The sequence below is a fragment of the Garra rufa genome, chromosome 19 (assembly GCF_049309525.1).
Source record: "Garra rufa chromosome 19, GarRuf1.0, whole genome shotgun sequence".
Classification (NCBI taxonomy): domain Eukaryota; kingdom Metazoa; phylum Chordata; class Actinopteri; order Cypriniformes; family Cyprinidae; genus Garra; species Garra rufa.
Genome location: NC_133379.1, coordinates 2,402,807 through 2,416,231, shown reverse-complemented (window position 1 = coordinate 2,416,231; position 13,425 = coordinate 2,402,807). Strand labels below are relative to the sequence as shown.

Below are 13,425 nucleotides of genomic sequence, written 5' to 3'. Positions count from 1 at the left end.
CATAAGCAAATTAAATTAAATTTTCTTAATATTTTTAGTTGAATAATCTCCCTGCCTCCACTTTGTTATTTTCATCTTCATATGTATTTCTAGAATTGTGAATAAACAGCAAGTTAGACAGCAAAAATGTGTGATTATATGTTGTTGGTTGAAATGATTTTAATAAACCTGTGTTGCCCCTTAAGGAATTTAACTTTCAAATATTTTAAATATTTTTAGTACACATTCTAGGTGGAAATCTATCTACCTTGTTTGTAAAATTAATTTTGTTTTATTTCATGTCACATACCAAAAATGATGACCCAACTGCAGAGTTTAGAACAAATAGAGGGAAATGTTAAAAGTATTTTAGAATGTGCAGAGAAACAAGGTATAAAATGCTTATTAGATTTTTAAAAAGAAACTGGACAGGACAAAAATATAATGTAAAGGGAATGTAGCACAGTAGGTGGCAGTAATGAAACACATTGGATGCCAGCTGCCATAAAACACCAAAGAAGAACAAAATGTCACTTCCAGTTAATGCTCCTGGTTCTTCAGGAAAACAATTAGACAGACATGGTTTGCTTTCTCTAATAATACATTGCCATCCACTATAAAACATCATAGAGGCAATGTTGTACATTCATTTTTATGACCTTAGACAAGGTAAAGATCATATATTAGTAATGATTTTGTTAAAAAGATGTTCAAGAAGCTGCTACAAATGGTTGTTTGCCATTGTGTACAACCTTTCAGCAATGCTAATAGCCATTGTAACTACTACTAAAGCGAGAAGAGTAGTTTGTTACAGTAATTTATAATGTGATTTTACTCAAAACATTGCACTCTCAATATTGTTGCAAAATATTGTTGCAATATTTGCTGCAAAAGTTAATGAACCCTTATATGACTCTGTCTTCATTGACTATGGTTTACCTTGACTTGAATGCCTTACCTCCCGTTTCTCTACATGTAAACAAAGGAAAGAAAATAATCAGCTTTTCCAATAACACTGCAACTCATTTTCATCAAAGTGACACATCAAGCCAGAGAAAAGACTAATTCAAACTGACATTTTCATTGGACAACAGGTTTATAAACAGCTTCTCATTACAAGTTTGGGTTTTAAGATGTTTGATCTGAAATTTACAGCATGTTAAATTAAAATATTAAGTTAAGCAATTATGTGCAAGCCTAGGAACACTATATTTGTGATTGAAGCCTCAATAAAGGCAATGCCATTCAAAGCTGTACATAATTTCAATATCATCTGAAGATAATATCTCACAGGACTAAAATAAAAATATATAAACAAATTAATAAAACAAACTACCACAAATATTTCCATGTTGGAATAGTATACATAAGATTACATTTAGTTTATGTTCCACTTAATGTTCTGTGCAACACCACTGCATAAAGCAAGCTTCTAATATTACTGCTAATGCAAAGCAAAATATTAATTCATTCTCCCCATGATCTAACATGAATCTTGAGCCCAACACTTACTTATGTCACCACATTTAGAGATAATCAAATACGTTTCTGTACTGACAGCAAAACACTCAAGAACAATGCATTATTCCACGTTATAAAACCATAAAAAGTAATTTACATAAGCAACCCACTGTATATAAAGCCACACAAACCTACAAAGCTGTAGTACCCAAAACCAGAGGTCAACCTTAGTGTATTAAACTATATATTTTTTTTAAATATACAAATGATATTAAAACAAACAGCTTTAACTCTAAATAGGAATATTCATTTAAACTGTTTATAAGAAAAATGTTTTATTTAAACTTACCTGTTGAAGAAACAAGATTGGAAGTTACCAACACCTGTGTAGTCAGGATAATCAAGGTTGTAGTAGGCTACATAGAGAAAAAAATAATTTAAATAAAACCATAAAAAAAAAAGTAATTTGCATAAACAAAACACTGAATTTCAACCCCCTATTTATAGGCTAGCTGATGAAAGCTACACAAACCTACTTAATTGCAGTAACCAAGTCCAAAAGTCAACCTAACTGTATCAAAATTATTTTTTTGATAAATATACAAATGATATTAAAACAAACAGCTTTAGCTCTGAATGACAATATTCATTTAAACAGTTTAATAATATTTAATAAAACAATTATTTAATATATTATTTGTATAATTTAACAAACTTACTTAAAGAAACAAGACCGGAAATTATCAACACCTGTGTAATCAAGGCTGTACTAAGCTACACAGAAAATAAATAAAACCATGAAAAAAGTAAATTGCATAAACAAAGCAATGAATTTTACACCCCTATATTTAGCCTAGCTGATGAAAGCTATAAAATCTACAAAACTGCAGTACCCAAGACCAAAAGTCAACCTAAATGTATTAAATTTCTATTTTTTTAATAAATATACAAAAAACATTAAAACAAACATCTTTAGCTCTGAATGAGAATATTCATTTAAACGGTTTAATAATATTTAATAATAAAAGGCATTTTATTTAATTTGGAAAATTAAAACACAAATTTACCTGTTGAAGAAACAAACCTGGAGATTACCAACACCTGCGTAATCAAGGCAAGGCAAATTTATAGAGCACATTTCATACACAATGGCAATTCAAAGTGCTGTACATAAAAGGAATTAAAATCATAATAGCATAAAAATCATAAAAATTAAAAATAATAAATCACAACAATAAAAACAGAGAATTTAAGAACATTTAAGATGATTAAAAAATTTGATTTAAAAATTAACGCAGTAAAATGATTATACATAAAATAATGCAATCTGTTCGGACGTAGCACAGTGTTCATTCAATAAATGCACAGCTGAACAGATGAGTTTGAGTCTGCATTTAAATGTGGCTAATGTATTAGCACATCTGATCTCTTCTGGAAGCTGATTCCAACTGTGGGCGGCATAATGGATAAAAGCAGATTCCCCTTGTTTTGTGTGAACCCTTGATATTACATACTGACTCGATCCTAGAGATCTGAGTTGTCGGTTAGGTTTATATTCAGTAAGCATATCTGCAAAGTATGTAGGTCCTAGGCCATTGAGTGCTTTAAAAACAAGTAAAAGTACTTTAAAATCTATCCTAAACATAACTGGAAGCCTAACTGATAACTGTAATCAAAGCTGTACTAAACTACACAGAAAAAAATATTAAATAAAACCATGAAAAAGTAATTTGCATAAACAAAGTACTGTATTTTGTATCCCTATAGTTGATGAAAGCAAAAACAAAACTGCAGTACCCAAAACCAAAATTAAACCTAAGTGTATTAAACTTTTATTTGTTTTTAATAATATACAATTGACATAAAAAAACAAGCAGCTTTAGCTATGAATGGGAATATTAAAGAGTTTAATAATATCTAATGAAAAAATGAGTTTTACTTAGTTTGGAAAATGAAAATCTTGAAACTTACCTGTTGAAGAAACAAGATCAGAAATCACCAACACCTGTGTAATCAAGCTTTAAATAGGCTACATGACCACAAATGCACCAATCACCATTAGAATGGAAATATGCTTTTTAAACATGCTTTTGTGCTCTGACTACCACAACTACACAGTCACTGAACCTTTCAAATCATGGGTTTGAATCCAATGTAGCACATTCCCAAACCACCATAGTTACTGTGAAAACTCATGATGCTGAAGTTGCTTCTTTTTAGATGTTGTGCTTTTCTAACTATGATTTTGACTGAGCTTATTAAATATAGCCCATGTTTTCTGGGCTTATGCAGAGAACGTGGGTTTGAGTCCTGTGTGTTGCAGCCTTATGAAATGTGTAAATTTGATTACTTAAATATGTGGATCAATGTACTAATTATTTCTTCTTCTAGAGTTAGAAATAAGGGTGTTTTTGTTCATTCTATGTTGATTCTCACTTGAACTCTTAAGTGCCCCAGAAAATTATGTGATCAGAATCAGATAGGATGATTATAGCAATCTTTGGCTTATTAATTATTTTGATTGGAACATAAGCAAATTAAATTAAATTAAATTTTCTTGATATTTTTAGTTGAATAATCTCCCTGGCTCCACTTTGTTATTTTCATCTTCATATGTATTTCTGCAATTGTGAATAAACAGGAAGTTAGACAGCAAAAATGTGTGATTATATGTTGTTGGTTGAAAATGATTTTAATAAACCTGTGTTGCCCCTTAAGGAATTTAACTTTCAAATATTTTAAATATTTTAGTACACATTCTAGGTGGAAATCTATCTACCTTGTTTGTAAAATTAATTTTGTTTCATTTCATGTCACATACCAAAAATGATGACCCAACTGCAGAGTTTAGAACAAATAGAGGGAAATGTTAAAAGTATTTTAGAATGTGCAGAGAAACAAGAAGGTATAAAATGCTTATTAGAATTTTAAAAAGAAACTGGACTGGACAAAAATATAATGTAAAGGGAATGTAGCACAGTAGGTGGCAGTAATGAAACACATTGGATGCCAGCTGCCATAAAACACCAAAGAAGAAGAACAACAACATGTCACTTCCAGTTAATGCTCCTCGTTCTTCATGAAAACAATTAGACAGACATGGTTTGCTTTCTCTAATAATACATTGCCATCCACTATAAAACATCATAGAGGTAATGTTGTAAAAGTTTATTTATAGACAAGGTAAATATCATATATTAGTAATGATTTTGTTAAAAAGATGTTTAAGAAGCTGCTACAAATGGTTGTTTGCCATTGTGTACAACCTTTCAGCAATGCTAATAGCCATTGTAACTACTACTAAAGCAAGAAGAGTAGTTTTTTACAGTAATTTATAATGTGATTTTACTCAAAACATTGCACTCTCAATATTGTTGTATTGTTTTATTAAAGTTTTCACTGCAAAAGTTAATGAGGAACCCTTATATGACTCTGTCTTCATTGACTATGGTTTAACTTGGGGTTTGACACTGCACAAAAAACACTATAAAAAGCCTACAACAAATTAAATATTTCTTAAATTCTTTATTCTCTAGACTGCTTCTTTGATTTTTGCCTCAAACAAACAGGTATGCAAATTAATAAAACCAAAATAAAACTTGTTTTAATCAAAAGATTTCACTGAAATACAAAAAGTTCTGGTTGACAATACATGATTTTATGATAATGTACACCAGGGGTGCCCAACCCTGTTCCTGGAGACCTACTATCCTACAGACTTCAGCTCCAACCCTGAACAAACACACCTGTACCAGCTAATTAACCTCTTAAGTAGCACATGATAATTTCAGACAGCTGTGTAGGAGCTGGGCTGGAAGAAAAGTCTGCAGGTAGATAGATCTCCAGAAACAGGATTGAGCAGCCCAAATGTACACCATTGAATCACATGCAAATAAAACTTGCTAATGCTTCATCACACTTAAAATACAATAATTATAAATGTATCATTAAATCTTAAAACAAATTAAAATACCTACTGTTAAAAAAGGCAAAGAAGACTCAACAAAATATACAATTAAATTGATTTGTGCATGTCTCTTAACTGCTCAAACCCAAAGTAGCCCAATAATGATCATAAAAATAAAACCCTTTTCTGTTATATTCTTTATTTAATGAAAAGTAAGTTATATTCTACATGAATCAAATTGGGAAGCTTAAACCTACAAGGTATACATAAGCCACAAAAAGCACACATAAATGACAAATTATTCATAACACATCAACAGCAAAAACCATTCCCTTAAAAATTGCTTATCAAAATTACACAATATGCAGAGAACAATTTAAAATAAATGTCTTTAATATTTCCACAAATAGCTAAATCAACATACAGGAAGGCCGGAGACACACGTAGACATTAACAACACCCACCAAATTGAAACTAAACAGACAGAAACTTCAATATACAGACAAATCAAAGACTAATGACAAGACACAGGTAAATAAAAATGACACAATCAAAGAAATAATGGAAAACTAGGTCAACAAAACCAAACAAGGCAGGATAACTTAAACAGAAAAAGAAACAACTAAAAGTCTATAACTGTGACAGATGTACCCAACATTTCGTTGCATTTTCTGAACATTAAATTACACAAAATCTGAACTGCAAATGTCCAAATCATTTCTTTAAAATCATCTTAACACTCAAAATATATCTTAACTTCATCACTCAGACCATTAAAAAGGTCAGCTGTACTTTACTCAGTGTAATTTCAAAAACAAAAACACTGTTTTTTTTTTCCCAGCAATATATCAATTCCATTTTCTAAACATTACCTTAACTAAACTTATATTCCAAATTGTAATATAATTAACTCCTTGATTTGATGAACATGCTGCTCCTACCTCTCTAATTGCTTAATTGAATTGTCTGTTGATTGTTAATTTACTACTACTGGCTATGTAATTCTACATAGTATAAATTGCTGTGCTTGCCACCTCTTTGGAAACAATGGCAAAAATGAAACAAGGTGTAATCAAACAAGTGACTGAATCAGAAAACTGCATGTATGGTTACATACATGCAGTTTCACATGTGAAACTCTCAAGAAACAACAGCAAATATTTTAATGGGATTTTGCAAACAGATCGTAACGAGTACCATGAAGCTGTAGTTTTTGCACCGGAGAAACATCACACATGGACCAATTTAGCATCAAATCAGACAGCAGTAAAACTCTCAAACATATCAAAAAAACCAAGTAAGTGTGGCTACATGTTGTTGTTGTTGTTGTTGTTGTTGTTGTTGTTTTTTGTTTGTTTGTTAACCAATTTTACATATTTTAGTTTGTTTTAAAGTTTGTTCAACTCTACATTGTACAACACATTTAATAATGTAAACCTATCCTATCAAGCCAGTGGCCTTATCAATTTTTCTTATTTTATGTATTATAGGTCTCAGCAGTTCTGAGTATTATGTTCAATGTGATCGTGATACTTTGCTTGAGGTTACGGAGCTTCAGTTTCCTCACAGAACACCTAAAGATGTCAATCGAAAATCCATTGAGGAAGTAAAATCATTGGGTCCAGGAAAATGGGTAACTTGTGTTTTTTATAAACTGTGTAGATTTGAAATCTGTAAGTTTCTATGCAACAGACAAATATTACTTTTTGTTTTCTACTATAATCTTTAATAGATTATATATAAACTATAGATATAAGTTTTAATATTATGGCAAGACACTGCAGGTCAATACGGTGTCTTAGTATAAAGTATAATAATAGTAATCACCTTACTTAAGCACTTCATTACCGACACCGATAAATCCAAAAATTTTATTACAAGTTTTCTAAGATGTTAGGTTTAAATATGCACATGAGGCATTATTTAATATGCACTAATTTGCATACACTTCTAGTATAAAAATCTAGTCGGTTTCAAATTTTTCTTAATTGTGTTGATATATTAAAAGCACATGTTTTTACTGAAGGACTTTAGAAAACTTTATACAAAAGCCCACAATCTCAGTCTCAAGTGTTTTTGCCTGCAATATTTCCCCCTTAATGTTAGAAAAAAACTGTCTGGTCTGTACACATAACTGATCGTTTTAATCCTAATAGTAATAAATGTGCATTCATTTTGTTTACTTTCAGGTATCCAAAGTTTGTGCGACGGTCTGCAAACTAAATGCACCAACGAATATTAAAGCCTGGGACGGGTACTATGAAATACAAGAATGTTCCATCCAAGATTCATCTGGACAAATCGTACTTGCACTTTGGGAAAAACACATCTCCCAACTTGAACTAGGTAAATCATACAGTTTTAAAAACCTTAAAACTAGACAAATTCAAAATATAAAGAAGCTGACAACAACTCCGAGCACAACTCTAGAACCTATTCACCAAGATGACCCTTACAATTTCGAACGCCGTTGTAGCAAAATTCATCTCTCAGGACCTTAACTTGTCTACATGTGACTCGCAAGATATTGAGGACCTTTTTCTAAGCACTGACCCGCTCACAATCACTTACAATGATTGTTTGGAAATCACTAGTGTAGAGAGAAATTGTTTAGCTCATACCAGTGATGAGGAGTTATTAGATGTTTCATTGAATGAATCAAGCACTGTCATCTGTGTAAACAAAACACAGGACAATATCACTCCTACACCTCATTCTCTCTAGTTTTTTAAATGCCATGTTTTTTGTTGTTGGAATATGTATAATATTTTAAAACTGCAAAACTTTGTTAAATTGTTTACTGTTTCTTGAAATTTGTTGAAACAAAAGTGATATTAAAAACAATTCTTCAACAAGTGAATTGTATCAGTTTTTGGAATGTGACTTTTACAAGGGATTCTCTTTAAGAATGCACATAATGATCTGTTCTTTTGAGTATTGTACTAATTGCACCATTTTTTGTTATATAGTTATATTAACTCATAACTTTACTCATTTACTCTTTAACATGAGCTGCACAGAAATGACAGAACAGATTTTTGATGTTCACTTCTGTTCTCCAGAAATGCCTCTGCTAATCTGTCTACAATGCTAAATCGTGCTTTTGTGAGCTCATTCTCACTCCTAAACCTCTCTTCTGGAGCCAGTTGACTGTGTGTAAACTGTGTGGAACACTCTGCTGACCCACTGGCTCCAAAGCTTGAACCCCGTTGTGAGTTCGAATCCCATGTAGTGCAACTTCATAAAATGGTGTATAATGTTGTCCCTTGGAGCCATTTGCTGAAGTTCTACCTTTTAACAACTAAAGTCTCTGTAATATTAAATAAGCCGCTATGTACGATTTGCAAGCTGTGTAAAGCTAAAGACTTGAAATTCAAATTCGGTGTGTAGCAAGTGTTTGACAATGGAAACTTTTAAGAGTTGTTTAAAAGTTTCCAAATAAGCCAATCATTATTAGGCAAAACAGCAGTAGAGAGGGGAAGAGTGGAAGTGCAGTAGAGCGGTTGGGTGAAAATCATACTAAGTTTGGTCAGTTTAACACCTTAACCATCACCTGTCCACTCTTGATGTCTAAAAAACAAACTAAAGATAAACTAAATGTATTTACAAAATAAAAATGAAGCTAAAATGAATTGGATTTTTTTTTTTTTTTTTTTTTTTTAATTTGAAATCTCTATTAAAATAAAAGCAATTTAATAAAAAGCATAACTACAATAACCTTGGTTTGAAAGCTGCATTTTCACTTCAGTGTTCAAAAGTGACAGCTAAGGGGCTAAAAGCATCGAAATAAAATCCAAAGTTCAAATAAGCCCAAAATAGTCTTAATGGGCTTGGCCCCGTAATGGCTGCTAGCAGCTATATTAGCGATTGTTTTTGTATTTTTTTCTTCTCGGCCAATAGGGGTCTATGGCAGCCCTATTAACGGAACATAGGAAAATGATGAAAATTTGCACAATTATAGGTATGAACATGAATAGTAATCTGACCAAATTTGGGGTCCCTACGACCAACTCTATAGCGCCACCAGCAGTTCAAAGATTTACTTTTCAAATGGTTATAACTTTTGAACCCTTTGCTGTAGAAAAATGAAACTTAGTACAGCCGATTCCTCTGTTCATGCTGATCACATTCAATAGTTTACATTAAGACTCCACCCATTACAGTAGTGGCCATTATGAAAAGTACAGTACTCAGTTTTTTTGCTACTCCTCTTGCAAAATTGGTCAAATTATTCTGAAAATTGGCTCAGATAATCTTTGGACCGAGACGCACAGAAATGACCGATCAGAATTTTTTGACCTACTGGTGAAAAAAAAAGTTATGATGTTGTGAAGTTAACGAGGTCGACCCAAAATTGGTTCAGAGGCTATATCTCGGCCAAACTTTGATCAATCGACACAAAACTTGGTTCACTTTGTCAACTCCATGGTCTGAGAGTCCATGCCAAAGTTGGGAACAGCGCCACCTATGGGTCGTGAGATACAGAAAATGCACATTTTTACTTATAACTTTTGAAAGCTTTGTCCAAATGATGTTATTTTAATGTCTTTAAATTCCCTGGTTTATGCCGATTGTGATGATGTCTCATTTGTCACTATCCATGAATGTGCCTGTCACCCATATTAAAGTAAATGAAAAACAGTGTTTTTGCTACTCTTCCTACAAATTTTGTTCCATTTTGTCCAAAATCTGATCAGATGATCTTTGGACCAAGCCGCACATGAATGACTGAACAGATTTTTGATATTCACTTATGTTCCCCAAAAATACCTCTGCTAATCTGTCAACAATGCTAAGTCGTACTTTTGTGAGCTCATTCTCACTCCTAAACCTCTCTTCTGGAGCCAGTTGACTGTGTGTCAACTGAGTGGCACACTCTGCTAAGCCACTGGCTCCAAAGCTTGAACCCCGTGAAGTTGTGGGTTCGAATCCCATGTGATGCAACTTTGTAAAATTGTGTCACTTGTAGCCATTTGCTGAAGTTCTACCACTAACAACTCAAGTCTCTGTAAAATTCAAAATCAATGTATGATTTGCAAATGGCTAATGACTTGAAAAATTCAGATTTGTTGTGTTGCAAGTGTTTGACCATTGGAATTTTTTAAACTTTCAAATTAAATCCAAATAAGCAAATTCGTTAATAGGCAAAAGGGCGGTAGAGAGGGGAAGAGCAGTAAAGTGTGGAAGTGCAGTAGAGCGGTTGGGTGGAAAGCATGCTAAGTTTGTTGAGTTTAACCCCTTAACCGTCACCCGTCCGCTCTTGATCTCTAAAATACTAAAACTAAAACGTAAGCTAAACTATATAAAAACTAAATATTAATGTACTTATAAAATAAAACTGAAGCTAAAACAAACAAAATCGTTAATGAAAACTAAATTTGAAAACTCTATTAAAATAAAAGCAATTTAAAAAAAAAGCAAAACTATAATACCCTTGGTCTGAAAGCTGTATTTTCACGTCAGTGTTCAAAAATGACAGTGACAGCTAAGGGGTTAAAAGCATCTAAGTAAAATCCAACCTTTACACAAGCCAAAGCGGCCACAAAGGCTTGGCCCCGTAATCGCTGCTTGCAGCTATATTTATTATTATTCTTCTTCTTAGCCAATGGGAGTCTATGGCAGCCCTATGAACGCAATATAGGAAAATATTGAAAATTAGCACAAATATAGTCATGACCATAAGTAGTAATCTGACCAAATTTGAAGTCCCTAGGACCAACTCTATAGCGCCACCACTAGTCCAAAAATTCAACATAAAAATGCTAATAACTCCTGAACCCCTAAATCTAGAAAAATGAAACTTAGTAGACATGATTCCTCTCATCACGCTGATCACATTGAATACCTTACATTAAAACTCCACCCATTACAGTAGCGGCCATTTTGAAAAGTACAGTAATCAGTCTATTGGCTACTCCTCCTTTAAAATTGATCCAATTCTTCTCAAATTTGGCTCAGATGATCTCTAGACTGAGCTGAACAGATGAAACTAAGCCAAAAAATTTTAGTCATCTTTGTTCAAAAGTTATGATGTTGCAAAGTTAACGAGGTTGACCCAAAATTGGTTCAAAGGCTATATCTCTGCCAAACTTTAATCAATTGAACTGAAACTTGGTATGCTTAATTAGCACCATGGTCTGAGGGTCCATGCCAAAGTTGGGAACAGCGCCACCTATGGGTCATGAGATAGCAAAAAACCATATAATAGCTTATAACTTTTGAACGGTTAGTCAGAAATTCAATATATTGGTGTCTATGGATTCCTTGGGCCATGCCGAATCTGAGGATATAAATTATGCTAGGATCGACTGAACCATGTGTCCGCCATTTTGAAATTTGACATAAATTGCTATATCTTTTAAACCATTTGACATATCTGCACAAAAATCACTAGGCATCATCAACACAATGTCCTGGACGTACCTCGGAAGTTTAAAGACAGCGCCACCTACTGTTTCAGAGATATAACAATTCTTTCAAAAAAGCTTATAACTTCTAAAAACATTATCCAAATTTTGAAAATTTTATATAGTTTTATTCCCTGGGTTGTGCTGATTCTTTTGATGTCTCATTTGTCATTTTCCAGAAATGTGACTGTCAGCCATATTGAAGTAAATGAAAAACAGTTTTTCCCCTACTCCTTCTGCAAATTTGTCCCAATTTTGTCCAAAATCTGGTCATATGATCTTTGGACCAAGACGCACAGAAATAACTAAACAGATTTTTGATATGCATTACCGTTCCTGAGAAATACCTCTCCAAAGTTGACCGTGCCTGTGTTTGTTGATTTATGCTAGTTAGCTTAGCATACAAATTGGTTAGCATGGTAATTATTTGCCATTCTTTTAATGTAGCTCTTTAGCTATCAGATCAACCATAAGCTACTTTATTATTAAGTTATCTTAGTATGCTAATCTGTCTACAACGCTTAGTCGTTCTTTTGTGAGCTCATTCTCTCACCCCTAAACCTCTCTTCTGGAGCCAGTGGACTGTGGGTGACCTGAGTGGCGCAGTCTGCTAAGCCACTTGAGCCAAAGCACAAAGTCCGTTGTGTTGTGGGTTCGAGTCCCGTATGGTACAACTTAATAAAATTGTGCATGGTGTTTTGCTGTTTTGATTTGTTTATTATCCAGATCAGCATTGTACTAATCTGTATTGCTCCTGGATTAAACAAATGTCTTTTTCTCGGCCAATGGGAGTCTATGGCAGCCCTATGAACGCAATATAGGAAAATGATGAAAATTGGCACAATTATAGTCATGACAATAAATAGTAATCTGACCAAATTTGGAGTCCCTAGGACCAACTCTATAGCGCCACCACTAGTCCAAAAAGTCAACATTATAATGCTAATAACTCCTGAACCTCAAAATCTAGAAAAATGAAACTTAGTACACGTGATTCCTCTCATCACGCTGATCACATTCCATACCTTACATTAAGACTCCACCCATTACAGTAGCGTCCATTTTGAAAAGAACTGTAATCAGTCTATATGCTACTCCTCCTTCAAAGTTGATCCAATTCTTCTCAAATTTGGCTCAGATGATTTCTAGACTGAGCTGAACAGAAGAAACTAACCCAAAAAAATTTAGTCATCTTTGTTCAAAAGTTATGATGTCTCAAAGTTAACGAGGTTGACCAAAAATCGGTTCAGAGGCTATATCTCAGCAAAACTTTGATCAATAAAAATAAAACTTGGCACGCTTCATTAGCACCATGGTCTGAGGGTCCATGATCAATTAAAATAAAACTTGGCACGCTTCATTAGCACCATGGTCTGAGGGTCCATGATCAATTAAAGTAAAACTTGGCACGCTTCATTAGCACCATGGTCTGAGGGTCCATGATCAATTAAAGTAAAACTTGGCACGCTTCATTAGCACCATGGTCTGTGGGTCCATGATCAATTAAAGTAAAACTTGGCACGCTTCATTAGCACCATGGTCTGAGGGTCCATGATAAATTAAAGTAAAACTTGGCTCGCTTCATTAGCACCATGGTCTGAGGGTCCATGATAAATTAAAGTAAAACTTGGCACGCTTCATTAGCACCATGGTCTGAGGGTCCATGATCAA

The 13,425-nt window shown here is 33.3% G+C and overlaps 1 long non-coding RNA gene and 1 pseudogene across 1 annotated transcript; one reads left to right on the top strand and one right to left on the bottom strand.

Annotated features, from left to right (window-relative positions):
* LOC141292873 (multidrug and toxin extrusion protein 1-like) overlaps nucleotides 1–13,425 on the bottom strand; it is a 341,992-nt pseudogene that overhangs the window by 74,131 nt on the left and 254,436 nt on the right.
* On the top strand, nucleotides 4,550–8,857 carry LOC141292223 (uncharacterized). Its single transcript, XR_012340467.1, has 3 exons — nucleotides 4,550–6,644; nucleotides 6,838–6,980; nucleotides 7,537–8,857. It is a non-coding gene; the product is annotated as an uncharacterized lncRNA (long non-coding RNA).